This window comes from Elephas maximus, chromosome 24, assembly GCF_024166365.1.
Source record: "Elephas maximus indicus isolate mEleMax1 chromosome 24, mEleMax1 primary haplotype, whole genome shotgun sequence".
In the NCBI taxonomy this organism is placed as follows: Eukaryota; Metazoa; Chordata; class Mammalia; order Proboscidea; family Elephantidae; genus Elephas; species Elephas maximus.
This window is the reverse complement of record NC_064842.1, coordinates 10,094,760-10,114,731: the sequence shown is the minus strand read 5'-3', so window position 1 is coordinate 10,114,731 and position 19,972 is coordinate 10,094,760. Positions and strand designations below refer to the sequence as shown.

General features: G+C 42.4%; 1 protein-coding gene across 8 annotated transcripts in view; it reads right to left on the bottom strand.

Annotated features, from left to right (window-relative positions):
* MARK1 (microtubule affinity regulating kinase 1) overlaps nt 1-19,972 on the bottom strand; it is a 153,887-nt gene that overhangs the window by 111,515 nt on the left and 22,400 nt on the right. The gene's annotated exons all lie outside the window — the stretch shown is intronic.

Here is a 19,972-nt window from a genome sequence, read left to right as displayed (position 1 = left end):
GCTGGTGGCCCACCAAGGGGATTGGATAGCTTGCTAATAATGCAAATAAGGTGCACAACACGCTTGTGGGGGTGGAACCATGCAAATAAGGTGCATAGAACCCTAATGAGGGCACTGGTCAGTTCTGTCAGCCTGCTAGGCTTAAAACGAGTTATCCCAGAGGCAAACGGGGGGACCTCACTACCACCAAGAAATAGAGATGGGAGTAGGGCGCCTCTTTTGGACCCAGAGTTCCTGCGCTGAGAACCTTCTAGACCCAGGAGACAGACAGTGCGAGCTGTAACACCAGAGATGGCACAAAATGGCAAGCAGTAGTGGCAGCAGAAGGAGAAGACTGGCATGTTACAAGTATTTTTACAGTTAGTGCCTTTTTTTTTTTTTTACAGTTATCAAGTGCTGCTATAACAGAAGTATCACAAATATCACAAAAATTTATTTTCTCAAGATTTAGGGGGCTGGAAATCCAAATTCAAGGTGCTGGCTCTAGGGGAAGGCTTTCTCTCTCTGTCGGTTCTGAAGGAATGGCCTTGTATCTTCAGCTTCTGTTTCCTGGTTCACTGGAGATCCATGTGGTTTGGCATCTATCTTCCCCCCATCTCTGCTTCCTTAATGTGCTCCCTTTATACCTTGTGGAAACCCTGGAGGCCTAGTGGTTAAGAGCTATGGCTGCTAATCAAAAGGTCAGGAGTTCGAATTCACCAGGTGCTCCTTAGAGCTCTATGGGGCAATTTTACTCTGTCCTATAGGGTCACTATAAGTTGGAATCGACTCAACAGCAATGAGTTTGGTTTTATACCTTGTAAGAAATTGACTCAAGACACACCCTACACTAATCCTGCCTCATTAACATAACAAAGACAAATCCATTCCTAAATGGAATTACATCCTTAGGCATAGAGGTTATGATTTACAACATATTTTGGCGGGACACAATTCAATCCATAACATTTTACCCTTTCGCTCCCCAAAATTCAGGTCCCTCCTACATGCAAAACACGTTCACCCCATCACATCATCCCAAAAGTCTTAAATCAACTCCAAAATCTCATCTTCTGAAGCATCTAAATCAAATATGGGTGAGATTTTAGGCGTATTCCATCCTGGGGCAAATCCCTCTCTATCTGTGAAATCTAAAATACATGTTATCTGCTTCCAAACTACAATGGTGGAAGAGGCACAAGGCAGACATTTCTACTACAGACGGGGGAAACTGGAGGGAAAGAAGGGATAACACCCAGCATCGTGGATTGAATTATGTCCCCCCAAAAATGTGTGTATCAACTTGGTTAGGCCATGATTCCCAGTATTGTATGGTTGTCCTCCATTTCATGATTGTAATTCTATATGGAGAGGATTAGGGTGGGATTGTAACACCATCCTTACTCAGGTCACGTCCCTGAACCAAGGTAAAGAGAGTTTCCCTGGGGTGTGACCTGCACCACCTTTTATCTCTCAAGACATAAAAGGAAAGGGAAGCAAGCAGAGAGTTGGGGAACTCATACCACCAAGAAAGCAGCATCAGGAGCTGAGCGTGTCCTTTGGACCCGGGATCCCTGTGCCTGAGAAGTTCCTCTACCACGGGATGACTGAGGACAAGGACCTTCTTCCAGAGCTGATGCCTTGAATTTGGTCTTTTAGCCTACTTTACTGTGAGGAAATAAATTTCTCTTTGTTAAAGCCGTCCACTTGTGGTATTTCTGTTAGGGCTGCACTAGATGACTAAGACACCCAGTAAGTCCAAAACCCAGCAAAATAATTTACATTAGCTCTGAAGGCTTGAAAATAATCCTCTGTTCTCTGAGACCATCTATGCAAGGGCCCCACCTTCCAGACTCTGGGTGTTGGCCACACTGTCTGGATTCTTGGTGGAAGCCCCTCAGCCCTTGGTTTCAGCTCTGCCTTCCAGGCCCACTGAGATGGCAACGCTGCTCCCTTGGCTTTGGATGATCCCATTCTCCTAGTCCATCTGAGTGGCAATCCCACCCCCTCAGCTCTGGCAGACTCTGTTCTCCTGCCCCTTGGCATGGCAGCTCTGCCCCTAAGTTTTGGGTAGCTACCCCATCTTCAGACACACATGAACGGCAGCCCCACACCCCAGAACTGAGTTGGTGAAGATCTGTCTCTTTGAAACCCAGTAGGCCATGATTTCACCCTTTGAAACTGAGGCAGCTCTGCTTCCCACGCTCCTTCCAACAACAGTTCTGCTGGTCTCCGAGTTGCTTCAGGGATAGTCTTTTTCTTTTCTTGGAGGATAACAAATGTACCTCCTCAGGCCCATTTCCTGACTGTAGAATTCCAAGAGGCACACAGCAATCTTTTCCTTCATTCTTTCTCTATTCCCTCAGGCTAGGCTGACAGATTTTCTGCTGTGGTAGTTGATTAGATTCAACAGCCACAGGCTTAATCTCCTTAAGAAAAGATTGTGTAGCCATATCCTTGGTGAAAATTCTACGACACGTGTCCATAGCTTGTACAATAGAATTTTCCAAATCATTTAAGTATTGTTTTCATTTTGCACCATAAGCAGCAAGAGGAAACGACATGCGCCCCTTTAAGATCTTGCTTAGACATTTTCTCAGCCAGATATCCAACTTCATCACTTACAAGTTCTACCTTCTACCAAACATTTGAACATAATTCAGACAAGCTCTTTCCCATTGCATTAAAACCACAGCCCTTTCTTCGCTGTCCAATTATACATTCCTCATTTCCTTTTCAAGCCTCACCAGAAGCATATTTAATGTACACATGTCTAGCAACATTCTGCTGATGGTGCCAGATGTATTCTCTAAGGTGTTTCAGACTTTCTCTGCAGTTCTCACTTCTTTCTGAGCCCTCCCCAGAACTGCCTTTGACATCCATAATTCTACCAAAGTCTCTGCAAGGCAATCTAGGTTTTTACTATTAGCAACTTAAAACTCTTCCAGCCGCCACCCATTAACCAATTCCAAAACCACTTCAACCCTTTAGATATTTGTTAGAGCAGAGCTCCACTTCTATTACCAAATTCTGTCTTAGTTATCAAGTGCTGTTATAACAGAAATACCAGAAGTAGGTGGCTTCAACAAACGGAAACTTATTTTCTCAAGATTTAGAATGCTAAAAGTCCATGTTCAGGGCATCTGCTCTAGAGGAAGGCTCGCTCTCTGTGGGCTTTGGAGGAAGGTCCTTGTCTCTTCAGCTTCTGTCCCCTGCTTCCTTGGAGATCTCCACGTAGTTTGGCATCCATCTTCCCGCCATATCTGCTTCCTTAATCTGCTCTTTTTATATAAGAGATTGACTCAAAACACATCCTATACTAATCCTGCCTCATTAACATAACAAAGACAAGCCAGTCTCAGATGGGATTATAACCAGGGGCATAGTGGTTAGGATTTACAACACATTCTGGGGAGACACAATTCAATCCATAACAGATTCTAGGTTTTCCTCCTGCCTGACTGCACTTTCTCAATCCTTGTTGTTTGCTTCCCTTCTCCCTCATTTCCTAATAATAAGAGCCCCAGGAATTCAGACCCTGGTTTCCTTGTCTTCTCTGTCACTCAGACGTTGGTATCCTTGTCTTCTCTTGTCACTGAGACCTTGATATTCTTGTCTCCTCTGTCTACACTGTCCTAACTCCTTTGGTGATGTTATTCAGTCTCATAACTTTAAATGACATGTATACGCAGACAGCTCCCAAATTTCTATCTACACCCTTCTCTCCAGACCTTCAGACTGTTATATCCAGCTGCCACCTTGACATCTCTACTTGGATGTCTGTAGATTTTGCAACCTCAACATTTCTGAAACTGAACTCTTGATCTCCACCCCCAAGGCCTGGAAAATCTACTCCATCAAGCCTTCTCCATCTCAGCTGACGGAAAATCCATCCTTACAGGTGCTCAAACAAAAAAATCTGAATCCATTGCCATCAAGTTGATCCTGATGCACAGTGACCCCACAGGACAGAGCAGAACTGCCTCCCCCCGCTCCCCGCCCAGGGTTTCCAAGGAGTGACTGGTGAATTCGAACCGCTGACCTTTTGGTTAGCAGCTGAGCTCTTAACCACTGCGTCACCAGGTCTCCAAAAACTCTGAGGTCATCCTTAATTCCCACCTGTCCAGCCCTCTCTCTCTCGCTCTTCTTCTCTAATCCACATTCAGTCAGGAAATTCTAATGATTTAACCTTAAAAATATATCTAGAATCCAGCGCTCTCACTGTCCCTACTACTACCACCCTAGTCTGAGCTGCCTGGATTACTGCATTAGCCTAACAGCATTCCCTACTTCTAACCTTGCCCCTTCTCACCTCCCTCTCCTCGGTCTCTTCTTAACACTGCAGAGTATTCCTTTTACATGTCATGTCACGACACTCTCTTGTTAACAATCCTGCAACAGCTCCTCATTTCACTCAGAGTGAAAATCAAAGTCCTTACAGTGGCCGACTAGGTTAGCCCAACAAAATCTGGCTCTCTGTTACCTGACTCATTTTTTATCTTGCTCCAGCCACATCTGTTATTCAGGGATGCCTGGCACATTCTTATACCAGAGCCTTTGCTCTAGCCGCTGCTTCTGCCTGGGATGCTCTACTCCTAGATAGCTGTTTGCCCAACTTCCTCGGCCCCTTCAACTCTTTCCTCAAATCTCATCTTCACAGTGAGGCTTACTCTGTCTTTTTTGATACTTCACTCCCCCCGTACTTGCTTTTTTATTCATTTAATTGTTGTCTATTAAATTTCTCTTCCCACCTCCACCCCCACAAGAACAGAGATTTTTGTCAATTTGGTTTACTATTGTATCCCAAGTGTCTGAGAAAGTGCAAACATTAAGAAGTATTAAAAAGGTTCAAGTAAAATAACTTAAACAAAACTAAACAAGCCTATCATATTACTAAGCATAATCTGGTTAAGCATATTTATTCAAAAGAAAGAGTTTGGGGAAATACTTTGGGACTTAATAGTTAACAGTGGATTCTTAGATACGACATCAAAAACACGTGCCCCAAAAGACAAGGTCGATAAACAGGGCTTCGCCAAAATTTAAAACTTTTGTTCATCGAAGAACTTTATCAACAAAGTGAAGACACCACCTGCAGAATGAGGGGGGCAAAAACTACACAATTGATTTTTGACAAGAGTGCCAAGTTCATTCGATGGGAAAAGAACAGTTTCTTCAAGAAATGGTGCTGGGCCAACTGGGTTTCCATGTGCAGAAGAATGAAGTTGGCTGATCTCACACCCTATGTGAAAACTAACTCAATATGGATTAATGATCTAATGTCAGAGCTAAAATCACAAAACTCTTAGAAGAAAACAGGAGTAGACCATCAGGACCTTGTATTTGGTAATGAATTTTTAGATCCAATACAAAAAGCATAAGCAACAAAAAACACATAAATTAGGCTTCATCAAAATTAAATTTTGCACATTAAAGGACATTATCAAGAAAGTAAACAGATAATGTACAGAACGAGAGAATGTACTTGGAAATCATATATCCGCTATAAATTTAACATTTAGACTATATTTGGAACTCCTACAACTCAAAAAAAAAAAAAAAAAACCAAAAATAAAAAAATGAGCAAAGGACTTTAACAGACTTTTTTCCGAAGATATACGAACAGCCAATAACCACGTGAAAAGATGCTCAACATCATTAGTCATCAGCAAAATGTAAATCAAACCTGTAATGAGATATCACTTCATCCCCACTCAGATGGCTATGATTAAAATAAAACTGAAAATGACAGGTGCTGGTTAAGATGTGGAAAAACTGTAACCTTCACCCATTGCTGGTGGGACTGTAGAATGAATGGTACAGCTGCTGTGGAAAACAGTTCAGAGGTTCCTCAAAAAGAATTAAACACAGAATTAGCACACAATTCAGCAATTCTACTCCTAGGTATATACCCAAAAGAACTGAAAGCAGAAACACAGACAGACACATGTATACCAACGCTGTCTGCAATACTACTCGCAGCAGCCAAATGATGGAAACAACCTAAAAGTCCATCAACAGATAGATAGAGAAACCAAATGTGGTACATACATGCAACGAAGTCCTGATACATGGTACAATATGGAAGAACTTTGAAAATATTAAAAAAAAAAAAAATATTACGCTGAGTAAAATAAGAAAGTCACACAAATATGGTATGATCCCACTTACATGAAATATCTAGAACAAACGCATAGAGACAGAAGGTAGATTAGTGGTTATGTTACTGTGAGGTTGGGGGAGGAGGAAATGGGGAGTTACGTGTAACAGGAACAGAGTTTCTGTTTGGGGTGATGAAAAAATTTGGGGAACTGTGGTAATGGTTGCAAAACGCTGTGAGTTTAATTAATGCCACTGGATTGTACTCTCAAAAATGGCTACAATGGCAAGTTTTATGTTGTATATGTTTTACCACAATAACAACAATCCTTGTTAATAGTTTGCTCTCAGGAAACCTGTTTGGCCAATAATAACGTCAAGAGCAAATATGTTTGCTTCAACAGATAAAGACCCAAAGTAGAAAATTCTAGCATTTAAAGCTATGGTAAAATAGCTTTACTCGGTATGACCCACTAATAGATCAATCAAGATTAAATAGCATATGCTATGTCTTAAATGGTGATTCTCTCATCTGCTGCTCCTCCCCCATTTCGTTCAGACCCTTACTAATAGCAGAACATATCGACAACGACTCATAATTCCTGAAAAGAGGAACAGTGTCGTCATCAGACCAGCAATTACAGCAACCATCATTTACTCAGTAACGACAATACCCTCTGTGTTAAGGGCTTCTGTTAGATATGACTTCACTTAATCCTCACTGTAAGCTTGTGAAGCTGATAACATCACCCATTTTAGAGATGAGAAATCAGAAGCTTGGAAAGTAAAACAAACTGCCAGGGATCACACAGCTGCTAAATGGCAGTTCCAGAAATCAAAACCAGGTTTGTCTTACCCCAAAGCCTATGCTCTTCACTAGGATGCTAAGTTATCTCCCCAAATGTTCCTCATCTCCCAACATCAACAGTCTCTGCAGATACCAAGTAGGCCTTTGGAGCTGAGTGTCCACTGAGACCACACTTCCTTATTAGCTTTCAGCCACATCCTAAGTTTTGCAGGGAAGACTCTGTCCCTGCTGCCAGAGGCCTGTGGTTGTCCGACCTGGCTAATAACTAAAGCTAAGATGGTGAGAAGAAGAGATCAGAGATCTGATGAGATTCTTACGAACATGAACAAGGAGAAATGCCACTGGTATTTCACAGCGGCAACCATGGCAGAACATTCCCTCCAGCAGGATCCGCAGTTCGAGCTTTTAGGCTGGAGTGGCCTTTGCCTCCTCCCCGCTCCTGGTTATACTTTGTCCCACTCTGCAGTAGTTCTAAGACCGTGGGCTTACCAAGGAGCCAACCATCACAGAATAGTGTGAGTTCTAGCACACTGTCATCTTCCAACAATGCAAGTTCAAGCACACTATCATTTTTCAATAGTTTAAGTTTAAGCACACTAGCATCCTTTCAGCATTTTCTTGTCCTTCCACAAGATCGTGGACCGTTTTACCAAGGTGAGGTTTAAAGCAGTATTCTCTGGACGTTAGAGATACTGGTGGCTCCCAGAAAGGCCTCGATAAGAGGCTGTCAGCTGACTAGTGATATACACAGGCTCCAAGTAGTGGTTGCTGTTGGGAAAGCCGATCATGTTACAGTTTAAATGCTCACTGAGAAGGAAATGAAAAAATACCTGATGCATCTCATTTAAAAAAAAAAAAAGATGCATCTCATTAAGATACAGTAATTTTCCCCTAAATTCTACTCATTTTCACATTTACTATTCCATTCTTAACGAAAGAGCTGCTACGAAAAATGCCTTACTGAGATATGAAAGCAGGAAGGGACACCCTTTTGATTTTGTATCCTTTTGCATAAAATAGGTTGCTCTGTATTGTTCTACATTACAACATCAGTAGGGTTTTCCTCCCTTAAAAAAGGGAATGAGAAAAAAGGAGGAAAACATAATCTTCTAAAGGAGAGACTGTGAATAAAGAGGGACTTAGACTGGAAATTTTCTTCTTTGATATCTGAATAAACTGTCTTAAAGGTAGAAAAAAATAGCATCACTTTAGGAAGAAAATGAAGCCCCTATACTTCAATATCACACTGTTTAATTACTTGATGGAGGACCCCCAGTTGCCAAAGGGATGAATAAACATGACTGTAAGAAATGGTTCAAAATATTAAAGGTTGGTAGGGAAAACAAAAACAGTTTCAATGTGATATGGTAATTAATAGGTATTTTTCCATCAGCTAGGGTTGTATCCCAACAAACTGTTATTCTCAGCCCCTGAGGTGTAATTCAGTAGGTCTTCTTTAACCACCTTATATAGAAGGAGCCCTGGTGGTGCAGTGGTTAAGCGGTCGGCTGCTAACCCAAAGGTCTGTGGTTTGAACCTACCAGCCGCTTCAAGAGAGAAAGGTGTGGCAGCCTGCTTCCATAAAGGCTGCTGTTGTTATTAGGTGCCATCGAGTCAGTTCCAACCCATAGCGACCCTATGTACTACAGAATGAAACACTGCCTGGTCCTGCACCAACTTCACAATCGCCGTTTTGCTTGAGCCCAGTGTTGCAGCCACTTGCCAATCCATCTCATTGAGGGTTTTCTTCTTTTTTTGCTCACCCTCTACTTTACCAAGCATGATGTCCTCCTCCAGGAACTGACACCTCCTGATAACATGTCCAAAGTACGTGAGACATAGTCTTGCCATCCTTGCTTCTAAGGAGCATCCTGGCTGTACGTTTTCCAACACAGATTTGTTCATTTTTTGGCAATTCAAAGGTGTCAATTCTTCTTCAGCCTTCCTTACTCACTGCCCAGCTTTCTCATGCATACCATGCAACTGAAAATACCACGGCTTGAGTCAGGCACACCTTAGTCTTCAAGGGGACATCTTTGCTTTTCGACACTTTTGCAGCAGATTCACCCAACGCAAGGCATCTTTTGATTTCTTGACTGCTGCTTCCACGGGTGTTGATTGTGGATCCAAGTAAAATGGAATCCTTGATAAATTCGATACTTTCTCCACTTATCATGTTTTTATTGGCCCAGTTGTAAGGATTTTTGTTTTATGTTGAGGTGTAATCCACACTGAAGGCTGAGGTCTTTGATCTTTATCAGGAAGTGCTTCAGGTCCTTTTCACTCTCAACAAGCAAGGTTGTGTCATCTGCGTAACGAAGGTTGTTAATGAGCCTTCCTCCAATCCTGATTCCCTGTTCTTATAGAGTCCAGCTTCTTGGATTATTTGCTCAGCCTACAGATTGAATAGGTATGGTGAAAGGATACAACCCTGACGCACACCTTTCCTGACTTTAAACCATGTGGTATCCCTCCTTGTTCTATCTGAATAACTGCCTCTGTATCTACATACAGGTTCCTCATGAGCACAATTAAGTGTTCTGGAATTCCCATTCTTCGCAATGTTATCCATACTTTGTTATGATCCACACAGCCGAATGCCTTTGCATAGTCAACAAAACACAGGTAAACATCTTTGTGGTATTCTCTGCTTTCAGCTAGGATCCATCTAACATCAGCAATGACATCCCTGGTTTCATGTCCTCTTCTGAATCTGGCCTGAACTTCTGACAGTTCCCTGTTCATATACTGCTGCAGTCACTTTTGAAATTTATAAAGATTACAGCCTTGGAAACCCTATGGGGCACTTTTACTCTGTTCTGTAAGGTCGCTATGAGTTGGAATCGACTTAACGGCAATGGGTTTGATTTGGGTTTATACCACATAGGGCCTATTTGGACATTATACATAGGCAACAATTTGCATATACAGGTATGCATCACTTAACATCCATTAGGTCAACACCTGACAGCATATGTATCTGTAGTCCCATAAGGTTATAACAGAGTTCAGAAATCCCGATCAGAGGATGGGACATAAGGGACCTACTTTGCTAAGTATGGAGGTCTGACCTGTCTCTTACTAGACCTCTGGGTCCTGTGTCCGCCCTGGCCCTAGGATGGCAGGGAGAGGGGCATCGCACAGTGGTGGCCGCCTAGTAGTCCAGGCTGAGGTGGTGGCGGGAGGAGGAGCAGAATAGGTGGCGGAGGAGGGGGAAGAGGTGGAAGAAAGGTGGGCGGGGCTGGAAAAGTTTAAAGCCCATTATGGCAGAGCAGGGAAGGCAGGCAGGAGGGAAGAAGGGAAGGGAGCTGGTAGCTGTGGGCTAGGAGGCGCCCAGCTAGATGGTGAGGACAGGTTGTGGCGAGCAAGCAGGAAACAGATGCAGCTCTCAGAGACTGGGCAGTGACCACAGGACCGATGGCAGTGGGTTCGAAGTTTTCTGCAGTTCCTCAGCATGGCAGCGCGGGCCCTGGGTCCACCCAGAGACTGTCCTGCACACCTCTCTCCTGTATATAACACCGTGTTCACACGACGTCCAAATCACACACCATCATGTTTCATAGACTGTATTGTGGGCATTAAACATCTTCTGGTCCTTTACTTTTGTAGCAATTATCGCTCATTAAATAACTGTATGTCTCCAGAGGGCAGAAAAAGTGCTGACTCATTTGTCTCACACCAAGTAAACAAACAAGCGACATGGCCTACAACAGGCTTACATGTGTGAAATAAATGACTGAACAACCAAAAACGTGTATGACTACGACTGGGCTTCTTCGATGCAGCATCTTATACTCATTAGATTACACGCAGCCTTTAGCAAGTAAACATTTTCAATCCAAGACACAAAGAGAAGTTATAGACAAAAACACATCAATGAAAAAACTTCCATTATGTATTAAATGAAGGGCATAGAGAATAGGAAGAAATTAAATCCAGAGGCTACTTAAAAGCCATTTAATGGTTTCTACTCTGTCCCTCACCAAACTAATGTCTTTAATAAACACGCATGTAACCCTTTTCAGCTTGGCAACCCCTCTCTTTCCTGCGGCTCTGTTCTAACTGAAGTGCTGATTTACAACGAAATGGCCAAAAGGAAGACAGCACAACAAAGACAGAGAGCTCTAGGTCTGCACAAACTGAACCATCAGTTCTTTTAAAGCCCAAAATGGCTAGGTTCAAATAAAATATTTCCTTTAAAAAGATGTTTTCACTGTTCATTTCCACAGGCTTTAGTACAGTGGTTAAGAGAAATAGCTCTAGAGTCAGATGGCCTGGTTTGAATCCAGGTGCTACAACTTATTACCTACGCGACCTGGGGCAAAATTATTTCACTGGGTATGCCTAGGTTATCACAAGCAGAAAATGGGCAACAACAGCACCTACTTCAAAGGGCTATGCTCGATGGTCACCCCACCTACACACAAGGGCCTCCTCTAAGCACCATTTGTCACTTTACAGCATAGAGACAGTTTTTATTACTTATTATTAGTTTTTACACAGGTTCAGAAACTTTCTTTCAACAGGTGAGTTTAATCCTCTTATATTTATTTTGTGATTATTTTACCTTTCTCTCCCCTCTTTTCTGCCTCCTAATTGGACTGAGTTTTCGTTAGTCTTCCTCCCCACCCCAAACCGGTATAAAGTTATACATTCTATCTTGTATTATTTCAGATAAATTTTTAACTGCATCATTTGCCTTAAATTTAAAATCAATCCATTTTCTATCTTCATCCCTAATAACTCAATCCTCAGAATTTTTAACTTTATGTTATCTGGCATTTTTGTTTCACCTTATTTTTTCAACACCCTAAAAACAAGCAAAATTGCTTTTTTTGGTTAGTTTCATAGCTAATGTTTGTATTTATCAACATGCAATTTCTTTACGTCTCATCACTTTCTATTTCCTTCTCTTCCTATTTCCTCCTTTACTTTTTATATCCTTCTTCCTGAACTAAATTTTTTGGGGATTAAAGAAGTAAGGGCACGCACATAGAAAAATCTTAATCTTGTCTGAAAACATCTTATTCTCAAAGGGTCGTTTAGTTAAGAGAATTGGAGGTTGGTAATTGTTTTCTCTCACATTATTTAAAGATTATTCTGTTTTTAAAAAATATTTATTATTGCTGATGAGAACTCTGTTGTTACCTTGGAAAGCATACCTGTTTTCTCTCTGTTTTTGACTTTCTTTTTGTTCATTTTCGTTTGTTTGTTTTGCACGTGTAGTTCCAATACATCATGTCTGGGTATGAATTTTATTTTATTCTATCAACTATGCAGTACGCATCAATGTGAAGACATGTTAACTGCCACTGAGGTGACCTGTGACTCATGCAACCCCACACTCAATGGACCCCACTGAGGTGACCTGTGACTCATGCGACCCCAAGCTCAATGGACCCCACTGAGGTGACCTGTTTTGTGACTCATGCGACCCCACACTCAAGGGACCCACACTGAGGTGACCTGTGACTCATGCAACCCCACACTCAATGGACCCCACTGAGGTGACCTGTGACTCACGCGACCCCACACTCAAGGGACCCCACTGAGGTGACCTGTGACTCATGCGACCCCACGCTCAATGGGCCCTGCACCATCCATGACCAGCTGGAAGGTCTGTGAGATCAGACAGGCGCCATCCGTAAGATTATCACTGGCTGATTTTCAGAAGTAGATCGCCATCTCTTTCTTCCTAGCCTGTCTTGGTCTGGAAGCTTCGCTAAAATCTGTTCAGCACCATAGCAACACAGAAGCCTCCACTTGACAGACGGGTGGTAGCTGCGCATGAGATGTGCTAGCTGGGAATCGAACCCAGGTCTCCCACACGTAAGATGTAAATTCTACCACTGAAACACCAATGCCTTTTTGAAAACATAAGCCTCTCCAATTTTGGAAAGTTCTCAACCACTATCTTTTAAAATATTGCCTCTTAGCCCTTTCTAGAATGTCTATTAGATGGATCTGGCACTTTCTCATTTGGTTTCTTAACCAGTCTTTAATATTCTCCATGTCTATTTTTCTGATTCATTCCAAATAATTTTTGCATATCTATATTGCAGTCCATCAAGTCCATGATGGGCTAAGTATAATGTGCTGCTTGACCATTTACTGAGTTTTCAATTTCAATGATGATTTTATGTCTAGAATTCCAATTTAGTTTTCTTTCTACTCAGCTTATTTCCTTTAACTTCTCCTTTTACTATGGTTATTCATTCCTGCTTTGTGAAAAAAAAAATTACGTTAAACTTACTTTCTGATTTGTTTCAGATGGTTCTACTGTTTCATGGGGTGGTATTTATCTGCTTTGGGCATTTGTTAACTCTCCCTGAAGGTGGTTACTTCCCTCATGTAATTTGTTTTTTTCTGAGACAGACCCATGAGCCGCAAGATTTTGAAAGTAATTCTACAAAGCATTCTTTCATTTGTTTCTACCAGTCTATTTTAGTCATGAACCCATTTTTTTTGGTTGATTGATTTCTTAGTTTGAGGTTTCCACTCCACAACGGCATAGGCTTGGAGATTTTATTTCTTTAGAGTGACCTTCCTCCCTGCCCCCTTAACCTTAAGGCCTTAGACAGTGTGATGGTTAAGGTTGTGTGTCAACTTGGCTAGACCATGATGCTCAGTGGTTTGGCAGCTAGGTAATGACACAGTTAGGCAGTTATGCAATGATGTAATTTAGCAGTTACATAATGATGTAGTCAATCTCCTTGATGTGATCTGATACGACTATATCATCAGTTGTAAGGAAAGTATCCATAGAGGTAGGGACAGCATCCAACATATATATGGACATTTTGACAAAGCTCCCTGGCTTGCTCTGGATCCTGCATCCAGTTTGTCATAATTTCAACTCTAGTTCTTGGGACTTGAGCCAGGGGCCTGCCATGCTGCCTGCCACTCTTAGATTCATCAGGCTCCGCAGCCCATGAGACAGTGACCTGCCATCTGATCTGTCAATCTTGGGTTCATCAGCTCCTGCAGCTATGTGAGTCAGAAGTCTGCAACCTGACACTTGACCCACGGACTTGGAACTCGCCACTCTCTACAACCACCGGAGACCAATGAAGAACTGACGCCTTTGAATTTTGGTGCTGGCGAAGAATATTGAATACAGCAGGGACCACCAAAAGAATTAACAAAACAAGACAACCAGAATGCTCCTTAGAAGCAAGGATGGTGATATTACGTCTCATATACTTTGGACATGTTATCAAGAGGTGTCAGTTCCTGGAGAAGGACATCATGCTTGGTAAAGTAAAAGGTCAGCAAAAGAGGAAGACCCTCAATGTGACGGATTGACACAGTGGCTGCAACAATGGGCTCAGGCAAAACGACGACTGTTAGGTTGGCGCAGGACCGGGCAGCATTTCGTTCTGTAGTACAGAGTCACTACGAATCAGAACTGACTCAATGGCATGTAATAACAACCACATGAGCCATTTCCTTGAGATTAATCTCTCTTGTACACGCACAGGTGCTATGCTAATCCATGGCGTAAGGTGGCAATACTAATATGCAAAATATCAGATTGAGTGAGTATTGGTGAGAAGGCTCTGGGTAGCCACATATTTTATATTTTTCTACAATTTTATCAGAATCAGAAGTATAGAGAAGCTGGTTGGTTGGTCCTACTTTCACTAGACAAAGTGGTAAAAGCAAGAGATGAGATCAAGGCTTCAGAGTCACAACTCAAATGCTGCATGCAGGCCTCAAAGTTAACACTTGTGCCATGAAAGAAAGCCTTTATTTCTTGTAATAAAAAAGCTGATACTGCCAAAAACCAAACCCAGAGTCTTACCATAAGAGTGGCTGAATTACAATGTCATGTGAATTCCTAACCTCAAATGATGTCTGAAGCTAAAATGAGGGCATTGATTGCAAAGAAATGGGATCCTGAAAGTTGGGATGGGGACATACGGGCAGATAATCAGGAAGCTGGAGACACTGAGCCTGATATTCCATTGACTCGCTCCTGCCAACAGAACCAGCCCGCTGGCTCCCATCTGAAGAGATTATTCCATCTTTGTCTGCTGAGCCACCCTTCCCAGTAAAACCATTAGCCCCTCTATCCCCATGTGATGAGATTAGCCCAGCTGTGTCTGAAGGGCCTTTGTCTGAGTCATCCCCTGGGGTGGCATCTGAGTCTCTGCCCGGGGTATCACCTGAGGCAGATGTCTTACAAGACGTTGTTATATGTTCCCAGGACCCATACCCACCACACATTCTTGCTTCTAGACCTATAACTAGACTTGAGTCCCAGCAAGGATTTTAATAATCCAGTAAACAGGATGATGCATTCTGTGGAAACCAGCCAGCCTCTTTCCTCAGCCACTCCAGTCATTGCCCAATGGGCTCACGAACAAAATGGTCATGGTGGCATGGATGGCGATTATGCATGGGCTCAACAACATGGACTTCCAAGCACCAAGGCCGACTTGGCTACAGTCACTGCTGAATGCCCCATCTGCCAACAGCAAGGACCGACACTGAGTCCCTGATATGGTGCCATTTCTCGAGGCAATCAGCCAGCAACCTGGTGCCAGGTTGATTACACAGGACCACTTCTATCATGGAAAGGGCAGTGTTTTGTTCTTACTGGGATAGACCCTTACTTGGATATGGATTTGTCTTCCCTGTGTTACCAACTGCCAATCTGACACAAAGGGTCCTTGTCTTTTCCCGAGTAAGAATACATGAGAAAGACAAACTTTATCTTCAGCAAACTTTATTTTGCTTGAGTCAAGCAAAAGGAGTTGGGGGGATCTAAGCCTCTCCAAAGGACTGACTTAAAAAGGGAAGCAAGGCTAGAGCTTATACGGGTTCAGTGGAGACAACAGAGTAATGACTATTTAGCGGGCTTCAAAGAGCAGGTACTTCTCAGAATGATGGTGCATGTTAATTCCGTTAGGAGCGCATCTGGAATCTAAGATGGAACCGGCTAATATTCAAGATGGAGTCCTCTTGGCAGTCCTTGGCATCACTTATTATGGGATATAGCACACGTGCACGCGCACTTGATCTTCGGCACTACATCATCATCTTTGGAGGGCTAAGGAAGGTCAAAGAGCAGTCACACTCGGCTCCTCTGCACAAATGAAGCCTGCAAAGGAGGAGGGGGCTAGAAAGACATTAGGAAGGAGACATGTGCCACCCCAATCCTATCTCATGTTGACAGGGTGGGTTCCTGTTTACCCAACTTCTAGACAGTAATCTTTTTAAAAGCTCTTTTGTTCTACCAGCACAGTTAACCCTATCTGTCTCACCTGCATGCAATGCCTCTGCCAAAACTACCATCTGTAGACTCACGGAAATGCCTTATCTACCATCATGGTATTCCACACAGCATTGCCTCAGATCACGAGATTCACTTCACAGCAAACAAAGTCTAGTAATGGGCTCAAGCTCATGGAATTCACTGGTCTTACCACGTTTCCCATCTTCCTGAAACAGCTGGCTTGAATGATGGAATGACTTTCTAAAGATACAATTATGGCACCAGCTAGGTGGCAACACTTTGCAAGCTCCGGGCAATGTTCTCCAGAAGGCTGTATATGCTCTAAACCAGTGTCCAATATGGTACAGTTTCTCCCACTGCCAGGATTCACAGTTCCAGGAACCAAGCGGTGGAAATGGGAGTGGCACCTCTCATTATTACCCCTAGCAATCTGCTAGCAAAACTTTTACTTCCTGTTTCCCCGACCTTATGTTCTGTGGGCCTATAGGTCTAAGTTCCAAAGGGAGGAATGCTTCCACCTGGAAACACAACATGGATTCCACTGAATTGGAAGTTAAGAATGCCATCCAGCCACTTCAGGCTCCTTACGCCTCTGGATCAAAAGACAAAGAAGGGAGTTACCATCTTGGCTAGTGTGACTGGCCCTGACTACCAAGGGGCAATCAAATTTATGTCGCATAATGGAGGTAAAAAAAAAAAAAAAAAGTATGCCGGGAATACAGGAGATCCCTTAGGGCATCTCTTAGTACTACCATACCCTGTGATTAAAGTCAATGGAAAACTACAACAACCCAATTCTGACATGACTACTTACGGCCCAGAACCTTCAGGAATAAAGGTCTGAGTCACTCCACCAGGCAAAGAACCATGACCAGCTGAGGTGCTTATTGAGGGAAAGGGGAATACAGTATGAGTGGAGCAAGAAGGTAGTTCTACGACCACATGAACAGTTGCAGAAATTAGGACTGTAACTGTTATGAGTATTTTAACTTGCATGTGCATCAAATATTGTTGTTTTCTTCACTTATAAAATTTAAGATGTAAATGGAGGTAGTGCATTTTCAGTTGTACATATTAGTTGTATCACGTTAAACGCAACTATGACTTTGTAATTGTCTTTCTTAGAGATTATGTATGGTTTACGAAGATGTGTAGAGGTCCCAAGTTGACAGGGATGGACTACGAAGGTTAAGGTTGTGTGTCAACCTGGCTGGACCATGATTTTCAGTGGTTTGGCAGTTATGTAATAATGTAACTTGGCAGTTATGTAATGATGTTAGTCATCCTCCATGCTGTGATCTGATATGATCAGACAATCAGGAGTCAGGGAAGTTTCCTCAGTGGTGTGGCCTGCATCCAGGATATATATGGACGTTCCTGGCAAAGCTCGCTCACTTGCTCTGGATCCTGCATCTGGTTTGTCATCATCTGACCTCTGGTTCTTGGGACTTGAGCCAGCAGCCTGCCGCACTGCCTGCCAATCCTGGGATTTATCAGCTTCTGCAACCCATGAGCCAGCAGCCTGCTATCTAATCTGTCAATCTTGGGTTCATCAGTCTCTGCTGCCTGTGAGCCAGCAGCCTACCACCTGACCTGCTGACCTTAGGTTTGTCAGCCCTTCCAGCTATGTGAGTCAGGAGAAGCCTCCACTCTGATGCCTGAACCACAGACTTGGGACTTGCCAGCCTCTACAACGATGTGAGCCATTTCCTTGGGGGGGTGTGTGTGTCTGTCTGTCTCTGTGTGTGTGTGTGTGTCTGTGTGTGTGTGTGTGTGTGTGTGTGTACGTACACAAGCGCACGCACGTCACTGGTTTTGCTTAAGACAGATGGTGAGGCTTCCTTGTCAACTCCCCCAAATAAGGGGCAGAGATCTTTGTGATTCTCTTTGCGTGGAGACACAGTTATCAAGGCTTTAAGCTTTATTCAGCAGGCTCATTTCCAGTTCCCCTAGCACTGGTGGTGTTGATGCCACATCTAGTGTCCTCACAAGGGTGCTGGAACCACATCTCCCAATGCTTCCACTGGATCCAAAACCCCTAAGGACTGCCATGCTGTCAGCTTGTGCTCACTATTCTGGTTTCAAGTTCTCTTCATTCTTGTCTCCTTTAAAGATCAGTTACATAGTTAACATATTTTTTTGATTATATTTTAAACCTATCTATCTGTTTGGAGCAAGAAAGAAGGGAGTCATGCCAATGGAGTCCACCATATTATTGGTACCCCCCACCCCTTTTTTTCCTGGCTACACATTTCCACTCAATGAATTTACTAATTCATAAGACTATTAATATTATCTTACCACGTAACTCCGAAATCTTTATCTCCAACTGTGACCCTTCTTTAAATTTAAGACTTGCATTGTCACCTTCCTACTTGACATCTCTATTTGGATGTCTAATAAGCAGCTCAACTTTATCACAGCCAGAGAGAACTCTTAATTTCCAACCCCAAATTTGCTCCTCTGGCAGCAGTGCTCATCTCATTAAATGGTTCAACCACCTAAAAATCTCTAAGTTATTCTTCCTTCCTTTCTTCCTTCTCTTTCCTTCTTTACTTCCTCCTCATTCCTTCTTTCTTTCTCTACCTCATATCAAATCCCCTATACAACTAAAAAACATATCACAAGTGCATTCGCTTCTCTACCTCCTTACCTTCACTACCCTGGACCAAGTCACCATCATCTCTTGTTTCAATAGACCAACAACCTCCCAACAACTTTCCCTGTTTTCCACTTTTGTGTTCTTCTTACCCTCCAGAAATTTATTCTGTCCGCAGCAGCTAGAGAGTGATCTTTCTGAAACATAAATTAGATCATGTGTGAGTGTCCCCATCCCAATTAAATATCTCTAATGTCTTTCTACTGCACTTAAAAAAAAAAAAAGTGAAACTCTTTACCCTGGCTTTTAAAAAGCCCAATAGGTTCTAAGCCCTGCTTGCCTTCCTGTCTGACCTCATTTCTTATTGCTCTCTCTCCATTTTACCCATTTTGCTGTAGACAAAATTTTTTTCTATTTCTCAAACATGATGCTATTACTTTGATCTTCATATAGATGGCTCCTTCTTATCATTCAACTTGAAAATTAACGTAAAAGTATCTTTATTAAAAAACTTTAAAGTTTAAAAAGTAGCCACTTATATATTCCGAAAGCCAGTGCACTAATGAGCACACCAGCCCAAAAGCAAAGATGAGAAGGCAGGAAGGGACAGGGAAACTAGACACATGGAAACAGGGGAGCCAGGGCAGAGAGGGGGAGAGTGTTGACACATCACAGGGTTGGCAACCAATGTCACAAAAGAATTTTTGTATTAACTGTTTAATGAGAAACTTATTTGCTCTGTAAACTTTCACCTAAAGCACAATAAATAATACTACCCTCCAAAAAAAAAAAACCAAAGAAAATGAAAAGGTAAGCCATATTTATTTTGGGAGAATATGTTCACAACATGCATATATGACAACAGACTTATATCCAGAATACATAAAGAATTCCTACAAATTAATAAAGACAACCACCCAACTTCTAAAACAGGCAAAAAAAACCTCTAACCTACAAAATAATATACACAATGGCTAAGAACATACAAAATTAGTCAACAGGAAATATAAACATGAAAATCACAGTAAGATTCCACTGCATTTCCACTAGAATGCCTAAAATAAGGAAGACTGACAATACGAAACGTAGCTGGAGAGGTGAAACAGTCAGAATTCTGATACGCTGCTGGTGGGAATGTGAAATGATACAACCACTTTGAATAATATTTTGGCAATTTCTTATTACCACATTTTTACGCAAACAATGTGCACCTCCTACATTTGTTTGTGAGGTATTTTTGTAAGTG